Consider the following 21108-nt stretch of genomic DNA (forward strand, 5'->3'; position numbering starts at 1 on the left):
CAGTTAAATCAGGCTACCCTCGGCAAAAGCAAAAGGGCTTCGATAAATTCAGCCCCCGAATAAACTAAAGGCTTCGATAACATCAGCCTTCAAAAAAACCTCGAGAGAAATTCGATTATGTTTGCACCAACAAACTATTGATAAGGTTCCGATTCATTGAACCTTCGAAAAACCCAATGGGTACAAAAAAATTGCTAAGGCATAACAAAATTTTCACTAAGTCTTTTAGCCAAAAAGAGGGAAAAATTATATAGCCACTCTAGAGGCTGAACCGGCCCAACTTAAAGAGCCTAAGGGCCAACTTAAAGAGCATAAGGGCCAACTTAAAGAGCCTAAGGGCCGATATATAAGAGCCTAAGGGCCAACTTCGAAAGGATTAAGGGCAAAAACATATAGTTCGAGACCCCGTTCTCACTCAACTCGGGCTCAAGAGTCCTGATATCCCGAGCTCGCATCAAATCGATTTAAACTTAGCTCGAGGATTACTATATTTATCAATGAAAACATAAGGGTTTATTATGTTCCGAATCCAAACCAATACTCGCACCAATCATCCGAGTTATACAAGCAAACAAAAGGAAATTCAACACAAGTTAAGGATAGAGCAAAAATATTCTTTATATTCATAAAGGATGTTTTACAAAAGTATATTTACAATGCCTACGAGGAGCCCTTACACAAAAAAGAAAAAGAGAACCTAATCTATTTTGGGGTTACGTCCCCAGAAGCAGCTTCCTCGGGAACCTCACCCTCGGAGGTCATATTTTCGAGAGCCTCCTCCTCCTCGGGAACACATTCCTCACCTTCCCCGCCCTTGGAGCCACTCACAGCATCTTCTTCATCTGAAAAGACGAGAAACCTGGAATCGGTTTCCTGCGCCTTTGCTTCGGCTATCTCCTCAGTAAGATCGAACCCTCGGGCGTGGATTTCTTCGAGAGTCTCCCTCCGGGCTTGCCACTTGGCTAAATCATTGCTCCATTTTTCCCAGTCAGAGGCCTCCCTCAACTCTGCTTGAACAGCTGCGGCATCCCTTAAGTACACGGCAATGGTCTTATCAGCCGTGACCCTCATCTTCTCAACTTCAGCCTTAGCTTGTGTAGCTTCAGCACGGGCTTCAGCAAGCTCTGCCTCTAACTCCTCAATTTTCCTGGCCTGGGCCAGACCCTTCGCCTTAATGCCTCGGAGTTGAGTTTCGGCCGAGGTCAGTTGGACTGTAACAGCATCCTTATCGGCAGCGAGCTGATCCATGTTCTTTTTCCACCTATGGCAATTAGCCTTAACTTGATTAACCTCGCCCCGGAGCTGCCCAATCATCTCCAACTTTTGCTGCAGCTGAGATAGCAAAGTGTTAGCTTCTGAAGTAGGTCCAAGAAGACCATACCCTGCTAATATCACAGTTACTTGCTCATCTAGCTCGGCCTCGTTTTTCTGAGCTTTGGCCAATTCAGCCCGGAGGTCCCTAAGCTCTTCTTCCTATTTGTTACAGAGGAGCCTCAGGGCCTTCTCTTCGCCCGAAACTTTCCTGAGCTCGGCCTCACACTGGCTCAACTCGGCTCTAAACTTGATGATGGCCTATACATGAAGTGAAAATATGTCAGTCATAGGAAAGTAAAGAAAGAAAAGATTACATCAATGAAAGTTAATATTTACCTGAGAAAGGAGACGTTGAGCCTCTTCGAAGATGGTGGATGCATCATTAAGGTGGGTGGTATCTTCAATCCCAGCATAGCAACCATGAAATGGATCTTCCTCGAGGACCTTGCTTGGATCGGGCATACTCAGAGCGTTAGCATCTTCGATTGCCTCCTCGGAATAAGATGGTAGAGAAAGGGAGTGACCTGTTGTCATGGCCCCGAGCTCTTCACTTGGGGCGTTCTGATTGGATTCGAGATTTCCCCCACTCTACCCTTCGGGTATAATAGTTGAAGGCGGAGGAATGATCTCAACCTCCGGGAACACGGGGGCCTTGCCCAAATCTTTCTTAGGGGTTCCCTCACCATGGGATGAGGTCTCTAGTTCGGAGGGCTTGGCAACCTCAATTGGTTTCCTGGTTCGGGGTACAAGTGCCGATTCTCCACCATCGTTCTCTTCACCTCCGGGTATTGAATGGCCGAATCCAGGTCCATACGAATAAGTTTTCTCCTCGGCTTTCGGGCAAGTACCACCTCGTCTTGGGATTCTTTGGGCTTCGAAGCCCTCTTTCTTTTGTTGTTGTAAGGCCTCGTGAAAATTTGTACTAAAAACCTAGTAGCTCGTAGTGCCCAGTTCCGAGCGTGTGTTAGGAATGTGTAAAATTCTTCGCAGCGAGCGGACCCTTTGTACTGATCTAAGCATTTAAAAATCAAGGAATCAAAGTTTTCCAGAAAAGTGCTATTATGCGGTTAAGAGTGCGGTCGCAAATCAAGTATACGGACCGCATTCTATCGCAAAGTGAGTCAGTGTGTTAGTCAAATTTGAGGTCAAAACGCGGTCCATTATGCGATCGCATAACTGATATGCGGACCGAATTTCTACCGCAAACCCAGACAGAAGGGTCAGATTCTTGGAGCACTTTTGCGGTCCATTCTGCGGGCCGCATTTCTTCTTTGCAATCGCAAATGCGATCGCATACCTGCCTCGGGGCTCCTATTTTTCTAAATTTTAAACCCGACCCCTTCTTCAATAAAACGCCCCAACCCCTCATTTTAACATATTTTCTGAACAAACTAGAGAGAGGGGAGAGAGAGTTCTTGAGAGAGGAAGTCCTACCTTCATCAATTTGATTCTTCAAAGTCACCCGGGCTGGGAAATTTCAAGCAACTGTCTTCATCTCCGTTCTTGCAGGTAAAATACCCAACCCCTTTTTTATTGGTTTTCGAATTTAAACAAAAAGGGGATTCTCATGCATTGATTCTTGAAAATAAAAGTTGAAAACATACATGCATGTTCTTTAATACCTAAAATCTAGTAAAAAGAATTGGGTAGGAGTATAAACTTTCAAAAGGAGCGGTTGATAACCTAAATAAAGTTCGGGTAGTAATTGTGAACTTCAATTCTAAGATATATGTGTTAACTTGTGAACTAGATTGTCGGTACTAGGTTGTTGGTGAGCTGAAGTAGAAGTAAAAAGGGAAATTCGATTCCAGGTATGTATGGCTAACTTTAACCTTCGTAAAGTCACCCTGTTTGGTGTATGAGTATTTGGTATGTGTTACCTATGTGGACCATTTGTGAATTCTTGTGATTAATATGCCTTGAACGTTGTTGGTTAAGTCTTCCGATATAACAAAAAACCAAGTGTGTGTGTGTGTGAATGTGCTTATGTGGTAAAAGCTGTGTAACAAATGATGGAAAGAAATCGTAATTGACGAAATTGAAACAACTGTGGTAATATCATATGTGATTTGTCGTGGGCAATTATCGTTGTAACTTAAATTGTATGCGAGCTGTTGTATATGATGGAAATGGTATTGATGGTTATGAAAATTCTTTGTGAATTGTTGTTGTTGTTGTGTGAATTGTGATTGTTTCGGTGGGATCGGGTTGCGCGCCGTAACACGAAGTAATAAGGTATGGGTTGTGGTGAAAGGGTGGCCGAGGTAATAAAGGTAGAAAAGTGATCATAATCACTATTGAAATGAAATATGAGAGAGTTGTGAAATCATTGATGTGATGAAATAATGTTGAAAGGGGAAAAGGAGAGATTGTGAAACGTGTTTGGCTTTGGTTGTTCCTTTCATGTGCATTTGATTGTTGATTCTATTACTGTTTGTTATCTGTGTATTGATTGATTCTACTTGGGGTAAAGTTTGTTCATACATACCAGTACAATTCAAATGTACTGATGTCCCTTTTGCCGGGGGCGCTACATTCGTGTTATGATTGTAGGTGGTTCTATAGCAGGTACTCCAGTCCACCGACAGTAGCACTCCTTCACTTCCCGTCAGCTGAATTGGTGAGCCCCTTTCCTCTCGGGGCCCTGTGTGGCTCATGCCGCTTTTCTTCCCGGAGTCTTATTTTTGGTATTTGTGTAAGGTATAGCCGGAGCCTTGTTACCGGCAAGTATTATAAAACTCTTTTGTATCCTTAGAGGCTCCGTAGACAGGAAACGTGGGTTATGTACTTGTGTATCTTGTATCTGGACAGTGTAACTTGTAAACCTCGCTAAGTAACCATGTATGTTATGTATATTTCGTAAAAAGGTGTTCAAATTATAAATAGCTATTTCCTTTGATAAATGAGTAACGAAAGCACGGGGTAGCACGTGGGATAGGAAAGGCACCCAGGTCCGCTTGACTGGGGCTACCCGGTCGAGCACCGGTCATGTCCCTCGGTTTTGGGGCGTGACAATTGTCCTTCCCCGATTTTGGGATCGAGGGCGCAGTCTTTTCCCAGGGCGGAGCCGGCCTCATTTCGGATACATCTCCGATGTCTGCACTAGTAAACGTGAATAAGTTGACGCCACCAGCAAATGAAAAATATCTGAAACTTTGGAAGATAATTTACCATGATGTTTGGACTCCCACCTGCCCCTCAATAAATCACGCCATTTGCGTTCATCGTAGGAGGAGGTGGAAACTAATTTACGGACCCAATCCTCGAGGTCGGGGACCGCGTGAGGTGCCCAGGCAGTAGTTACAGAAAGGGTGAAAGCATTGTAAGACATTAAAGTTGGATATGAATAAATACTAGGAAGAAGAACTCCACTTACGATTAAAGTTCCACCTCTTCGGGAACGGCATTTTATCCCTGGGGATGACATCCGAAGTCCTTACTCTGACAAACTGGCTCATCCAACCTCGATCTTTGGTTTCGTCATTACTGGCAAAGAAGGCTTTCGTTGTTCAATGTTGCAGCTTGATAAGCCCTCGAAACAGCTGGCCGATACAATCGAATCAGGTGGTTGAGAGTGAATTCCAACCCCTCAGCCCTTTCGGAAAAGTAGCGCAACATGATCACGATGCGCCAAAAGGAGGGGTGAAATTGGCCGAGGGTGACTTCGTATATTTTGCAGAAGTCAATCACCACCGGATCAAGGGGGCCCAATGTGAAGGGGTAAGTGTAAACACTTAAAAACCCCTCCACATGGGTTGTAATGCTTTCCTCTGGGCTCGGGATCTGAACCAAGACCTCGTCGCCCCAGCCGCAGTCCCTCTTCATTGCTTCGAGGTTCTTCTCCGATATCAAACTAAGATATCGAGACACATGCTCGCATCGGCCGGGGCATCTGGTGGATTTTCAATACCGAAGTCTTTTTTAATTACACAAGGGCCGGGGGTGATTTCTTTAAGAGTCGGCGGCACCACCGATTTGGCCGGCTGAGAGGTAGAAGAAGTCGACGCTTTATCTTTTTTTGGGACCGTTTTGGAAGTTTTAGACATAATTTCAAGCTAAAGGATACAGACTGTGTTGGAATGTGGTGTTTTCACAAGAACCTGGCATTTTCCGGCGCTTAAAGAGGTGGTGGAAACAGATGATTAGAAAAAGAGATGAAGAAAGGAAAGATATAATGAAAGAGTAAAGTTCTTTACTCAAAGGAATAACTTCATATTTATATGGGGGCAACGACGGTTCGGTGGCGCTAGTGGCCGACCAATACTGGCGTGCATTCAATGTTTTGGGGAAGAGAACCGACAGGACGTTTCAGTCGCTTCGAGAGCCTACGTCACTGTAGACATGTAATTTTTGACCCGCGTATTAGAATTACCCTTAATAGTCCTAGTATTTTTAGAATATTATTTGAGCTTATTTCTATATGATTTCACTTTATTATTAATTTTAATTCTACTTTTAAAGCATAAAAATTGAAAAAATACAAAAATAATTTTATCTTTTCTATTTAATTAAGGTATTAGGTATTTTTAGAAAGATGTAATACTTTTAACTTATTTTTATTTTATTTTTAATATAATATTTAAAAAATACAAAAAATAGTTTCAACTTTGATTTTTAGCTTTATTTTAATATAATAGTTTATTAAAATCAATTAGGAGTTATTTTATATTTTTATATATAGGTATTTTATATTACTTGAGAAGTAAATCAAAATTTTCAGCTTTTTCTTAGCCCAAATTGAGGCCCAATTCGGATACTCCCTCCCCCTTTTAGTTGAGCCCAATCTCCATCAGCCCACCCCTTACCCAACCAGCCCATAACCCGTCTGACCCGCCCCGTTCCATTTTTAAATCCTAGCCATTCATTCCATCTAATCCAACGACCCCTATTCACCCCTACACACATATAAAACCTAAATATTTCTCTAACCCTAAACCTAAAGACCCCAACCCAAAAACGGCGCCCACCCCTCCCACACTCTCTGCCACCACACCCCGCCCAAAACTCGCCAGAAAACTCACTGATTCCGGCGAGTTAACTCATAGTTAACTCATGGTCCCCCTTCTCTTCTCTCCTTCTTCCACGTCACACACTCCGTACAAAATCTCATCATTATTGTCGCGTTTTCTTGCTCTCCAAGTTCAAATCAAATGAATGGAGGTCGTAGATTGAATCAACGTCAATCTAGACCCTCCATTTGTTCGATTTCGAACTATAAAAGAGAGAAATCAGAGGAGATATAGGTCTGGACAGAAAATTTCGGAAAATAGGAGAAGAAATTAGGGCTTGGTTTTTTATTTTTCTTCTTCTGGTTTTCATGTTCAGTCCATTAAAAAAAGAGGGTTTTCTTTGATTTCATTCTGTCTCAAGTCCGAAAAATACAAAAAAAAAGATACAGTAGTATTAGTTTCTTCCTTAATTATGGCGTTCAACGATGGATCTTAGTTGAGTCGAGGTGTCGATTCGAGTTTCTGAGGTTCATTGAGGTCGAGTTCAATGGCTCGTGGTCCCTATTGTAATCCCTCGTTCGAGCTCATTCTTTGTGAATCATTGTAGCTGTTGAAGTGTTATTAATCAAGAAGTTCCAATTTCAGGTTCATTTCTTCCTCCCTTAGTTTTGTTTTTTGGTGTGATCTCAATTTGATAAGAGCCCTGGGGTAATCGACTAATATGGATTTGGATTTCGGGTTTGGCTAGCAGAACGTTGAATAAACTTTGTTCCTTTTGAATTGTAATGGGATGTTCTGTTATCATCTTTGTGCTTAAAGTGTGCTAAAATTCTGAATCTGTCGTGTCGTTGTTAAAATCGACTTTGATCAATTCATTTAATAAGGACCGAGTATTAGTGCGAGATGAACCTTATAAGTTGTGACTGGATGAAGTAGTATTCCCTTGCTTAGTTTCGCATTTATGTAAGAAATCTGGTCTAAGATGGTATTATAGCGTGTTTGCTTTCCTATAGAAGCATGTTCCATCTCGTTTGACAGGTAGATCTGAGTGAAATTGCATGTAGCTATGTCTGAGCTAAGGACTGCTGTTTTTATTTATTTCCTTCTTCTATTGGCCACATGAATGGTTGATTAACGACGTTGTTTTAAACTCGATGTCTCTGGAATGTTAAGTTAGTGTCCATGTTGTGGTGATACTATCTCTATGTCTTACTCCATCCTTTACCATGATTGAAACTGGAATTAACATAGCCAGAAAGTTTTAAATGGATAACATCTTAGAATATCAGAAGTTCCAGTGTATTAGGTGATAAAATGACTAGTTGACAACTCGACACACGGCTGAATTCTTCCGCTGGCTTGATGATTGGTTGGTTACACATAACTGTCGGTTTGTAATCATATTTGAGCTAACTTTGTTTCCAGCGGCTAATGTGTTTATACTGTTTATGCTTCTGCATCTAAAATGAATGCTTGTTTGGTTCTATTTTACTAAATTGTTAAGCTTGAATCGACTCCCGCTTGAGCTAGAAGACTAAATCGTTCATAGGAAGTTGGCAGGTCACCTTTTAAAAGTGGTTCTTGTGAGTTTTGCATGTTACTGGTTGCGTCTTAGTTGATGTACTTTCACTTAAAATCCAGATTGATTTTGTCCAAATATCCATGATGTTACTTCAATATGTTTAATATGCTGGAGTGTGGTGAATCCTACGTGAATGTGCTCAGACATGAAGTGTAGGTTCGAAAATTTTCAGTTCATATTGGTGTGTCTGCTGGTGTGTTAATTTTGAGGGACTAAAGTCAGCGTTAGTGTTATTCGATTCTTTAAAATTCAAGAGACAAGATACAGGGATGGGTTTAATGGGAATCTAAAAGGCTCTTATCATGTTGGATCCACCATGTATTTCTTTCAACTGCTATTTGTATTCTAACTCTAGTTTATGTGTTCGGGATGCTTATTTCCTTTGGTTGATCGATACTTGTTTGAATGATATTAGTTCGTGGGGGTCGGGAAAAAGGCCGAGCTCATTAGTGATTAAATTGTTTACATGCCTTTGGAATTGAGCTCGGCCGAATACAAAAAAATAAAAAGTCAAGAGAATTTGAGTATGATTTAGAATTTTCCCTTTTATTTAGTTTCCTTTTATTTATTTATTTTGTTATGCTATCCGTTAGTAGCATGTTTAGGCCGACCACACTTGGGTAGGCAAGCCTTAGGATTTTTATTTGTATTTTGAGGCGAGAGGTCGTTCCTTTAGTTAAATTTATCCGGTGAATGCCCCGAAGTATTTGTATATATTTTATTCCGGGGAATGCCCCGTAGTATTCTTTATTTGGAGGCCGAAAGTAGAACTAGTAGTATTTTATTTTTATTTTCATTTTTTTCTTTTATTAGGTGGGGACGACCTCGAGCCTCTTGTGTGTTTTTCTTTTCTATGTTTGTTTGTACCTCAATTTGAATATTTTAAAAGCCAACTTGATCATGTACACAACCGTACCAGTTACGGGACTCGGGGAATGCCTAACACCTTCTCCCCGAGTCAAATGAACCCCCTTACCTTGAATCTCTGGCGCAAACTAGTTTAAGAGTCAAATGTGTTTTGAAGGGAAATTGTTGTTTTTAAAAAAATGGTGACCTGGCACACCGAAACAAATGCTAGGTGGCGACTCCGAAATCCTTCGAAATGCAATCTTTTTGTCACTTTCAATTTTGAAAACCCTTTGAGCTTCAAAAATCTTTTTATTTATTTATAAGATGGTTAATGAGGTTTAAAAAAAGGGTGTGTGACAGCTCTGGCGACTCCACTGGGGAGTTGCGGGTTCGAGCTGATACTTGATCCTGTTGGCTTTTTAGAACATTCGGTTGAGGTTTTTATGTTTTTTTAGCTTTATCTGATTTTTATTATGTTTTTATACTTTGTTATTATTTGCTAGTTGTTTATGTGTTTACAGTTTTCTTTTTATGTGTTTACTGCTTTATAACTGTCATCATTTGCATAACCCCGGGTCTTCTTTCTGCAATAAATTTTTCGGAGTACGTTTGAGCGTACACGGCCTTTTTGTGAGTCACCCGTATCTTTAGCGGGGTGGCGTGGGAGCGTGGAGTGGGCGGACAGCTAGAGCAGCCGCCATCGACCACGTGCCGCCAGGAATTGCCTTGTCTAGTGAACCCCAAACTTTGGTCAACCCTTAGGTCATGCTTATTTGCATCATATCATTTAAACCTAGCAGGGTTCGGTCCCAGGCATCGTGTCCCGTTGTAGGAGGCCTATCCAAATTATGTCAAAATGGACTTATGGCCCAAAAAGATATTTAATCATCCCTATGTGCTACGTGCTGCATTTCTTTAGGGGTAAAAGGGTCATATGGCAGACCAAGGATATTTGAGGGTGAAATATAAAATGAAGCAAGTAGGGCCCTCTCACATTTTTCTTTCATAGTTTTCCAAAAAAAAAAAAAAAAAAAAGAAAAAGAAAATCCAAAAAGATTTTATATTCCATCATTTTTCAAAAAGACAGAAAAATAGTTTTTTCAAATTAGTTGCATTTTTTTAAAAAAGCTTTCTCCCATGTCCGATCTTTCCGAACTACGCATACCTGATTCTCGTCCCACATAGGGCCCGGTCTTCCTAGTGAGTCTTAGGTTCTTGGCTTCGCGGGGTCTTAGCCAAATCTTGCATGTCTAGCCACATTTGGCCACATCGGCCGTTCGTGCAAAATGGGGGCATTTTTGCAAAGGTACCTCAGTGACCCATGTCTTTGCATCTTGAGTCCACAACTAGGTGTCATATTATTTCAAGGTCCATCCCCGCTGCATCTGCGTGACTAGCCACTCTTGACCAAATTGGCCATTTTTGCAAAGTGAGGTCATTACCGCAATGTAATTTTGGAGACTTGATTCCTAAAGAGGTTGGGGGATGTATAGGTCTTCGTGAGGTGTTTCCATGTCGTAGAGGTCATCCTAATTGAGCATTGCATTTTTAGACTCCTTTGGCCACATAGGCCATTTTTGCAACAATAGCCCCAGTCATGTCTTGCGTGTGTCCGATAGGAGATGTCAACACCACATAGTGTCTTGAGTCACTAACTTTATTTAGCCTTATTCCTTTCAACAGGTATGGATCCACTTACCAGGGCTAGAGTGTCAATGGTGGTCAAAATCCCTAGAAGGCTAGTAAAATGATGGAACATGTTCACATTACTTGAGCAACATGACCTGATGGGTAAATTAGGGGCTCTTATTTCATTGATGGACATCACCCCCCGTCCCGACCTCGTAGAAGCAATGTTGACATTTTGGGACCCACAGGGGATGGTATTTAAGTTTGGGGATCTTGAGATGACACCCACCTTAGCTGAGATAGCCGGTTTGACTCGCTTGTCGTACATAGACAAGGATTTGATTTACACTAGGGCTCATTCAAGTACAAAGTTCCTTAAGATCATAGGGATGGATTTGGAAAACCACAGGGGACGTCTAGACCAATCTTGGGTACCTTTAGACTTCTTATTTGAGAGGTTTGCTCGTCCGACTGGATATGAGACCTTCATAGATGAGTTTTCCATATCATATGATTCTTGGAAGAAGAGGCACCCTATGGTCTTCGCTATTGCATTGTTGGGTCTTGGTATTTCCTTTAGAGGGTAGACATATTAGCACGCACCTGGGATCAATAGCCTTTGTACTTTTCCATGATAAACACAGTACTAAGGTCACCTTGGTTCCGAAAATAATGGTAGAAATCTACCGTGCTTTGACCAGGATTCGAGAAGGCGGGAGGTTCTTTGAGGGAAGCAACTTGTTGCTGCAGCTGTGGTTGATGGAACACTTACATCCCGCCACAATGTTTGAGAAAGATGTGATTGACCGTTGTCTGAGAGATCGAGTGAAGTGCATCGAGCATAGAATGACGTTCGATAAGTTTGCCTTACCACTCGGAGTTCAGGCTTGGATTGATTACTTAAGATCCTTGACTGAAGAGAAGATTTTATGGTCATATCTTTGGATTGATTTGGACGTGATCTTAGCAGGATCTCGCGTGCAAGACTTCTTGGTACTGATTGGACTTTGGTGTACCAGACCATATACCCCTGTTAGAGTGACGTGTCAGTTAGGGAGGCGACAAGAAGTCCCCTACGTTCCTGATTCTCGTGAATTCATTAGGGAGTTTGATATTGTGGCTCACAGGGAGGTTGACATTCAGACCTAGTAGCGCCACGCAATGAAGATGGGTAGAGATACTTTAGCAGCTGACTCGCATTCACCTGGATATACCCATGAGTACTTCATATGGCTACAGTCTACTCAGCGGGGGGTTAGCAGGCCATTGCCCCGACGTGTTAGAGGAGTATTTGACGAGGAGGACACCTCCCGGATATTGCTCAGACAGTTGATGGATCGACTTACCCAGGCAGAGGAGGCCCACGCAACAGAGAGGGTCGGGGTTCGAGCTACACTTCAGTAATTGAGATCATAGTTGGCAGGGTTGGTAGAGAACATGGGACAGCACCGTGAGTACCTTACTAGAGTCAGCCTTCCAGATGAAGGCGCGCATTCCAGGATTCTCATTCCCAGTTTCGAGGTGTCCTTGCAGGGTATAATACAGAGCTTAGATTCGACAGGATTGACAGGGCCATCCGGATCTTCATCAGACCCATCCCAGCCAGGACCGTCGCATTCAGGAGCCGCTTGAGGGGTCATTTTATTTATGTGTTTTGAGATTGTCTTATGTTGTCTTATACTTTCGTGTCTTGTCTAGGAGTACTAAGTCCTTTAGGTAGTGTCAGAGTCTTTCGTAGTGTAGTTGAGTCTGTCGGGTCTTTCATTATCATACTTCCCATTGTATTTTGATATCGAGAAGTTATTAAATGAAAAATCCAAAAAAAAATTATTTTATTTTCCGTCACTTTTCCAGAACTACGCTTGGTCTGATTCATGAGGGACATGATACGTAGGCAACCTACATCGATTTTGATCGAATCATTTCTTAAAAAAAAGAGTGGGAAGAAAATGATAAGAGGTGCTAGAAAAGAAAGAAAAGAGAAGATTGAAATGAGCAAATTGGGATGATGCCATATGACCTAGAGACCCTGAAAGCCATTTTAGAACCGCTAATTGTTGCTAGGTGCATTGCACGTAATGTGATATTATTATCTGATAAATGCCCTAACGCTAACATGGTGGTTTTGTTTTGTTGTCTTCTGTTATCTTTATTCCAATTTCAGGAAGGTGGTTAGTTTGTTGGCATCCTGGCAAGTCATCCATACAACACCAGGTCAAAGCGCCAGATAGTCATGACTAGCAAAGAAACAGACACAGGAGTTGTAGACCCACCGAGGGAGATTGTTGAATCGGAACTGAAAGAGGAGGTCCGAAGATTGAAGCATCAGATGGCGGAAATGTATCAGACCTGGATTAAGGGACACCCTCCACCTTCATTCCCTACCAACTGTGCAGAAAACCCTCCTTCCATTCCACCATTGTCCCAAGCCTAGATGCCAAGTGCCATTGATCTCTCCCCACAACACGCACCAGGCTTCACCCTTACCACAATTACCCTGGCACTTCAGCCCAAATTTTCCATGCTCCACCAGCTAAACCAACCTCATACCCAGCTCCGACATCTGCTCCTATTTTTGTACCCCCTCCGCAAGCTACCCTCCACCGATCCTCTAGTGAGCCTGCATTCCCTGCTCCAGATACCCAATACTATGCCCCGGAGCCCACCTTCAAAGTCCCAGATCCTTACTCCTACACTCCCCACTTTGAGCCTCATGTTGAAACTGAGAAACCACCCAAGAACGCGGAGCAAGAGGAGATGTTTAGGAAGGTAAAGAGTCTGGAGCAATAATTGAGAAATATGCAAGGGTTAGGAAACCTGGTGAGTGTGGCTTATAAGGATTTATGTTTGTTCCCCGATGTCCAACTGCCTGCCGGGTTCAAAATGCCCAAGTTTGACTTGTATGACGGACATGGGGATCCTATAGCTCATGCCCCTACTGATGATAGGATTGATTCGAAGATATTGCAGTATAATGAGAGGCGCCGAGGGAAAAGACGAATTACTGATGGCATACTTCAGCCAGAGTCTGAGTGGGGCAGCTTTAGAATGGTACACCCGCCAGGATGCCAGCAGGTGGTACACCTGGGACGATATGGCTCAGGCCTTCGCTCGGCACTTTCAATATAATATAGACATCGTCCCGGATTGCCTGTCTTTAACTAAGGTGTAAAAATGGCCAAGTGAAAGCTTAAGAGAATATGGGTTCCGATGGAGGGAGCAAGCTACGCGAGTCAATCCTTCGATGGAACAAGATGAGATGGTTGAATACTTTCGTCAAGCCCTGGAGCCCACTTACTTTGGACATCTGATCTCAGCTATTGGTAAGTCTTTCAATGATGTGGTAAAGATGGGAGAAATGGTGGAAGAAGGGCTCAATTCGAGCAAGATCATGAGTTACTCCGCTATAAAAGCAACCACACAGCCAATCCATAGTGGTACCGGAAGTTTGCTAGGGAAGAAGAAGAAAGACGATGTCTCCATGGTTGTCTCTGGGCCATGGCACGGCCAGAGGGTTCACCTCATCAGTACACCCATCCTCGACCCCGACCGCAAACCTACACCCAAGCTCCACATAATCCACCCCAACATTACTTTCCCCCACAAAACCCCCAATACTCAGCCAGACCACCCCAATACCATGTTCACCACGCACAGTCATATGCTCAACCCCCTCCTTACCCGCAATGGCATGCTCCAGCTCCACAAAATACCTATCCACCTCCACAACCCTACCAAAACCCCACTGGTTCAAATTTTCGACCAAGGCCGGAGTATAGAAGAGAAAGGCAGCAGAAACAAACTTTCACCCCGCTTGGAGAGTCCTATGCTAGTTTGTTTTAAAGGTTAAGGCAGTTGGACGTCTTGAGGCCAATTGAGTCAAAGATACCAAATCCCCCTCCAAAGAACCTTGATTATTCCCTTAGATGCGCCTATTGTTCAGATGCTCCAGGGCATGACATAGAGAAGTGCTGGCATTTGAAAAGGGCAATCCAGGAGCTCATTGATACAAACCAAATTGTAGTCCAAAGCCCAAACACGCCTAACATCAACCAAAACCCTTTGCCAGCCCATGCAGAGACGCATATGATTGAAATAGTTCACAATGATGGGGAAACCAAGAAGTCTTCCAAGTCTGTCATGATGATTCGGGCCAGTGAAAGTAATTTGGTTAAAGCTCCAGACTCTACCAAAGCAATGCCCTTGACAGTTGAAGAGGTGACAGAGAAGCTGAGCTTTCCCAATTTGAAGCCACCAGTGTTGGTCGTGAAAGGGTCTTCGAAAGATATTGGGGCAAGTCAGGAAAGTTCAAAAGTGGTAGTGCCAGGGGTTCTAAGTAAGCCTATCATAGTTGTGAAGGGGGATCATATTACCCCTATTGTCATTAAGACAGTGACCCAGCTGCCAGTGGTTAATACCAAGGCTGTTCCGTGGAATTACAAACAAGTGATAGTGACATACAAGGGAAAAGAGGTGGAGGAAGAAGTCAACAAAACTGGAGGATTGGCTCGTTCTGGAAGATGTTTTATCCCAGAAGAATTAATGAAAGCCAAGCCGTTCAAGGATAGTCAAATGCTAGTAAAGAAATCGGTTACCGAAGAAAAGGCTGAGGAGTTCTTGAAAAAGATGAAAGTACAAGACTATTCCATTGTGGAGCAGATAAGGAAAATACCAGCTCAGATCTCTTTTTTGTCTTTGCTGATACATTCAGATGAACATCGCAGGGCCCTGATGAGGATTTTGAACAAGGCACATGTTCCTGATAAAATCACAGTGAACCATTTGGAAAAGATAGCTAGCAAGAGCTTCGAAGTAAACAGGATCACTTTCTCAGATGATGAACTTCCTATGGAAGGTACAGAACACAACCGAGCTCTTTATCTCACGGTGAAGTGCGAAGATTCTGTTGTTTCGAGGGTTTTGGTTGACAATGGCTTAAGTGCAAATATTTGCCCTCTGTCTACTCTGCAAAAGCTGAAGATCGGCACCGAAAGAATCCACATGAATAGTGCATGCGTTCGAGGCTTTGATGGGGGAGGTAAAGATTCTGTTGGAGATATAATGCTCAAATTGTCGACAGGGCCAGTTGAGTTCACCATGGAATTCCAAGTGTTAGATGTGGCTGTCTCCTACAATCTATTGTTGGGCAGGCCCTGGATACATGCTGCTAAGGCAGTCCCATCATCTCTACATCAAATGGTGAAGTTCGAATGGGACAGGCAGGAAATAGTTGTGCACGGTGATGAGGACTTATCAGCTGGTAATGACACAATTGTTCCGTTTATTGAGGCTGAAGATGATAAGGGATCTTGGGTCTATCAAACTTTCGAAACAGTGTCGGTTGAGAAGATTCCTGAAGGAAAATGCATTCTTGGTCCTAAGCTATCCTCCGCGTCTGTCATGGTAGCAAATGAAATGTTGAAGAATGGTTTTGTGCCGGGTATGGGTCTGGGCTCATCTCTGCAGGGTATTGTGCATCCAGTGCGCTCTAGTGGAAATCTTGGTACATTTGGTTTGGGATTCATGCCTACAGAGAAGGACATGAAAAAAGTTAAAAATCTGAAACAGAGGGTATGGTCGCTCCCCAAGCCTGTCCCACACATCTCTAAGTCTTTTGTCAAGCCAGGGGCCGAAAATCCTCCAATATCATCAGTGCCAAAACCTGTGGTCGATATTGATGAAAAGCTGATCAAGAGGTTCCAGAGTCTGTTCGATGAGGTTAATATGGTAGAAGTTGGCGAAGGTTCTAGTAAAGAAGATGTGCAGTTCGTTGGGCCAAATGTGAAGCATAGCAATTGGGAAGCTACTCCTCTCCCCACCAGGAAGGAGTTTTGGTAGTTTGCTTTGTTTTTGTTTTTTCTGTTATCTGGGTTATTCCAGGGTTGTAATCCAGATTTTATTTTGCTTGTTTTGATGTTCAAACCCTTCTATCCTTTTATTTTCAGTGAAATGCAATTTCCCATTTTCAGTTATTCCTAATAGTGTTTCATTTTGTTTTTCTTCTGTACATTTCTTTTTATGCTGGTTGCAATGACATGACATGCATGAGGAATTTTCAGCCAAGTCTTAAAAGCCAATCTAATTCTGAAATAATAATCCAAGAAGTAGAGTATGATGATGAAACAGAATATGATGAAAAAGCAGCATTTGAGGAAATCAGTAATGAGTTAAAACACTTTGAAGAAAAACCAAAGCCTAATTTGAATGAAACTGAAGCAATCAATTTAAGAGACCAGGATAATGTTAGGGAAACCAAGATAAGTGTGCATCTGGAACCACAAGTTAAGGAAGAAATAATCAAAACATTGTTTGAGTACAAAGATGTCTTTGCATGGTCGTATGACGATATGCTGGGCTTGAGCACTCATTTGGTAGTTCACAAATTGCCAACTAATCCGGCATTCCCTTCTATCAAGAAAAAGTTAAGAAAGTTCAAGACTGACATGAGTTTGAAGATCAAAGAAGAAATCACAAAGCAGTTTGATGCAAAGGTGATTCGGGTCACTCGATATCCCACTTGGTTAGCTAATGTTGTGCCAGTACCAAAGAAGGATGGTAAGACCAGGGTATGTGTTGATTACCGTGATCTTAACAAGACAAGCCCAAAGGATGATTTTCCATTGCCGAACATCCACATTCTGATCGACAATTGTGCCAAGCATGAGATTGGGTCTTTTGTGGATTGCTACGCGGGATACCACCAGATCTTGATGGATGAGGAAGATGCAGAAAAGACAGCGTTCATCACGCCATGGGGAACATATTTCTACCGGGTAATGTCATTTGGTTTGAAGAATGCTGGGGCAACTTACATGAGGGCGATGACTACCATATTTCATGACATGATACACAAGGAGATTGAGGTTTATGTAGATGATGTGATCATAAAGTCAAAGAAGCAGTCTGACCATGTTAAGGACTTGAGGAAGTTTTTCCAAAGGCTCCGCATGTACAACCTGAAGCTCAACCCTGCAAAATGTGCATTTGGTGTCCCCTCTTGGAAACTGCTCGGATTCGTGGTCAGTAGACGCGGTATTGAGTTGGATCCGTCAAAGATCAAATCCATCCAGGAGTTACCGCCGCCAAAGAATAAAACTGAGGTGATGAGTTTGCTCGGAAGGTTAAATTACATCAGCAGGTTTATTGCTCAGCTCACGACAACCTGTTAACCCATCTTTAAGCTGCTGAAGAAGAATGCTGCAGTCAAGTGGACTAACGAGTGTCAAGAAGCGTTTGATAAGATTAAGAGGTACCTGTCAAACCCACCTTTGCTGGTCCCACCAGAGCCTGGGAGACCTTTAATTCTCTATTTGACAGTCTTGGATAATTCGTTTGGCTGTGTATTGGGTCAACACGACATCACGAGAAAGAAGGAGCAAGCAATCTATTATCTCAGTAAGAAGTTCACTTCCTAGGAGGTTAAGTACACTCTTCTCGAGAGGACATGTTGCGCCCTGACTTGGGTGGCACAAAAGTTGAAGCATTATCTCTCGTCCTACACTACTTACTTCATTTCTCACATGGATCCTCTAAAGTACATCTTTCAGAAGCCTATACCCACAGGAAGACTTGCAAAGTGGCAAATTTTACTCACAGAGTTCGATATTATCTATGTGACCAGGACCGCGATGAAAGCCCAAGCCTTGGCCGACCACTTGGCTGAGAATCCGGTGGATGAAGAATACGAGCCACTGAAGACTTATTTTCCTGATGAAGAAGTGATGTATGTTGACGAGGTGGACCACGATGAAAAGCCAGGTTGGAAACTCTTCTTTGATGGAGCTGCTAACATGAAAGGTGTCGAATAGGGGCTGTACTCATTTCTGAAACAGGGCAACACTACCCTGTAACAGCCCAGCTTCGATTTTATTGCACCAACAACATGGCGGAGTACGAAGCATGCATTCTGGGTTGAGGTTAGCTGTAGACATGGGAATCCAGGAAATACTGGTTCTGGGAGATTCAGATTTGTTGGTTCACCAGATTCAAGGAGAGTGGGAAACCCGGGACTTGAAGCTCATATCGTACCGACAGTGTCCGCATGATCTTTGTCAACGATTCAGGTCAGTAGACTTCAGGCATATTCCCAGGGTTCATAATGAGATTGCTGACGCCTTGGCTACTCTGGCATCGATGTTACACCATCCGGACAAGACTTATGTCGACCTCGTGCATATCCAAGTTCATGATTAGCATGCTTATTGTAATGTGGTTGAAGAGGAAATCGATGGTGAACCTTGGTTCCATGATATCAAGGAATACATCAAGTCGGGGGTATTACAGTACATGCCACAGGTGATCAAAAGAGAACCATTCGACGTCTGGCTAGCAGATTTTTCTTAAGTGGGGGAATCTTGTACAAGAGGACTCCAAATTTAGGACTGCTGAGGTGCATAGATGCTAAAGAAGCTTCAACTATCATGGCCGAAGTGCATTCTGGAGTTTGCGGGCCGCACATGAATGGGTATGTCTTGGCAAAGAAGATACTTCGAGCAGGTTATTATTGGCTCACCATGGAATGAGATTGCATCAGCTTTGTTCGCAAATGTCATCAATGCCAGGTGCACGGTGATTTGATTCATTCCCTGCCATCTGAGTTGCATACAGTGTCTGCACCTTGGCCATTTGTTGCTTAGGGCATGGACGTCATTGGACCAATTGAGCCGGCAGCATCAAACGGGCATAGGTTTATTCTAGTGGCCATTGATTACTTTACCAAGTGGGTCAAAGCTATAACTTTCAAGTCCGTGACCAAGAAGGCCGTGGTGGATTTTGTTCATTCAAATATCATTTGTCAAATTAGAATTCCCAAGGTGATCATCACAGACAATGCTGCCAGCCTCAACAGTCATTTGATGAAAGAGGTATGCCAACAGTTCAAGATTATGCATCGAAACTCCACTCCGTATCGTCCCAAGGCGAATGGAGTTGTTGAGGCTGCTAACAAGAACATAAAGAAGATACTTCGTAAGATGGTGCAAGGTCCTAGGCAATGGCATGAAAAGTTGCCTTTTGCCTTACTGGGTTATCGCACTACTGTTCGCACTTCAGTAGGTGCAACTCCTTATTTGCTGGTATATGGAACTGAGGTAGTTATACCTGCAGAAGATGAGATTCCATCCCTTCGGATCATTGCAGAAGCTGAAATCGATGATGATGAGTGGGTCAAAACCCGGTTAGAGCAGTTGAGTTTAATTGATGAGAAAAGATTGGCTGCAATATGTCATGGTCAATTGTATTAGAAGAGAATGGCAAGAGCATACAACATGAAGGTGCGTCCTCGGAAATTCGAAGTGGGCCAGCTGGTATTGAAACGCATCCTTCCCCATCAGGCTAAAGCTAAAGGCAAGTTCGCCTCAAACTGGCAGGGGCCGTTCATGGTGACAAGAGTGTTGCCCAAGGGTGCTTTGTATTTAACAGACGTAGAAGACAAATGTGTAGATATGGCTATCAATTCTGATGCAGTTAAAATGTACTATGTATGATTTCTTTGCTTACCTTCAATTGCATTTTGTACTCGGCATGTTCAAAGTTGGAATGACGAAGGCATTTTCTTCTGCTACCCAAATACTTTTATCCTTTGTTATCCCTTTTGAGCCTTATTTATTTTCTTTCATACCCCTCTTTTAGAATCAGGAGTAGAATTGGAAAACAAAAAGAAGAAAAAAGAAGAAAAAGAAGAAGAAAAGAAAAGAAAAGAAGAAAAAAAAAGAAAGAAAAAAGAAGAAAGAAAAGAAAAAAAAGAGAAAAAAGAAAAAAAAGGAAAAGAGAAAGAAAAAAGAAGAAAGAAAAAAAAAGAGGAAGAAAAAAAATGAAAAAGGAAGAAATAAAAGCAACAAAAACAAATAACTTTTGTTTGAACTACGTTTGACCTGATTCCTTTTAAGGATACGTAGGCAGTCTAACGGTTCGGTCCCCTCAAAATAAAAATCCAAAATTCCCCAGGAAGTTTTGGTTTTGCGAAAGATCTGATTCCAAAAGTTGTATTTTTGAACCCCTTTTCATCTTAAATTATTTTGAGCCTTCATGCCACCCTTTCTTTCTAGCCTTGTCCAAAAGCCTACATTACGGTCCAAAGAAAGACCTTCCGATCAATCTTTGAGGATGCCAAGTCAAGCAAGATAGAGGTATGATTTACATCATGGGTAACACTCTGTTCATGGGCACAAAGAAAAAATGAATAAAATGAGAGAGTCTTATTGGTGAAAACCTTCACGGGCACCATAAGGCGATGGTGAGCTGAGAGAAAATTTAAAATGAGAGAGTCTTACTGGTGAAAACCCTCACGGGCACTGTAAGGCGATGGTGAGCTGAGAGATGAACAAATGAGAGAGGCTTGTTGGTGAAAACCCTTCGGGGCACTACAAGTCGAATGAGGCTCGTGACTTTACAGAGAAATTGGATCATTGAAAGCCCTGTTTTGAAGTATGAAGACATGGCATGAACTGAAAATATGATTGGTTGAACAGATTAGGCTGATCAATCCGAGATGCGTGTCATGATCATTGGATCCAACTGTTTCACTCAGATAAGTCTTCTTTTTCCCATTCTCCCTCACATAGTCATCTTTGTTCAAAATTTTCCTTTATTCCTTTTGCCAAAAATCACTTCACCGTGCTCTTTGAGTCTGTCTTTATGAGTCTCTTTCGATTTAGCCTTGTTGAACAAGCAAGAAAGGATTCCAAAGCCTACTACCAGCTTTTACATTGCACAAAGCGGAGTTCGGCCAAGCCCATCACAAGTGACATGATTTAGAATGAGCAGTATGGTGATAATTGAAGTTCA

At 42.5% G+C, this 21108-nt stretch overlaps 1 pseudogene; it reads left to right on the plus strand.

Annotated features, from left to right (window-relative positions):
* The first annotated feature begins 14409 nt into the window (after nt 1–14409).
* On the plus strand, nt 14410–19808 carry LOC109214342 (annotated as a pseudogene).
* The last annotated feature ends 1300 nt before the right edge of the window (nt 19809–21108 follow it).

The sequence above is a fragment of the Nicotiana attenuata genome, unplaced genomic scaffold, assembly GCF_001879085.1.
Source record: "Nicotiana attenuata strain UT unplaced genomic scaffold, NIATTr2, whole genome shotgun sequence".
NCBI classification, from domain to species: domain Eukaryota; kingdom Viridiplantae; phylum Streptophyta; class Magnoliopsida; order Solanales; family Solanaceae; genus Nicotiana; species Nicotiana attenuata.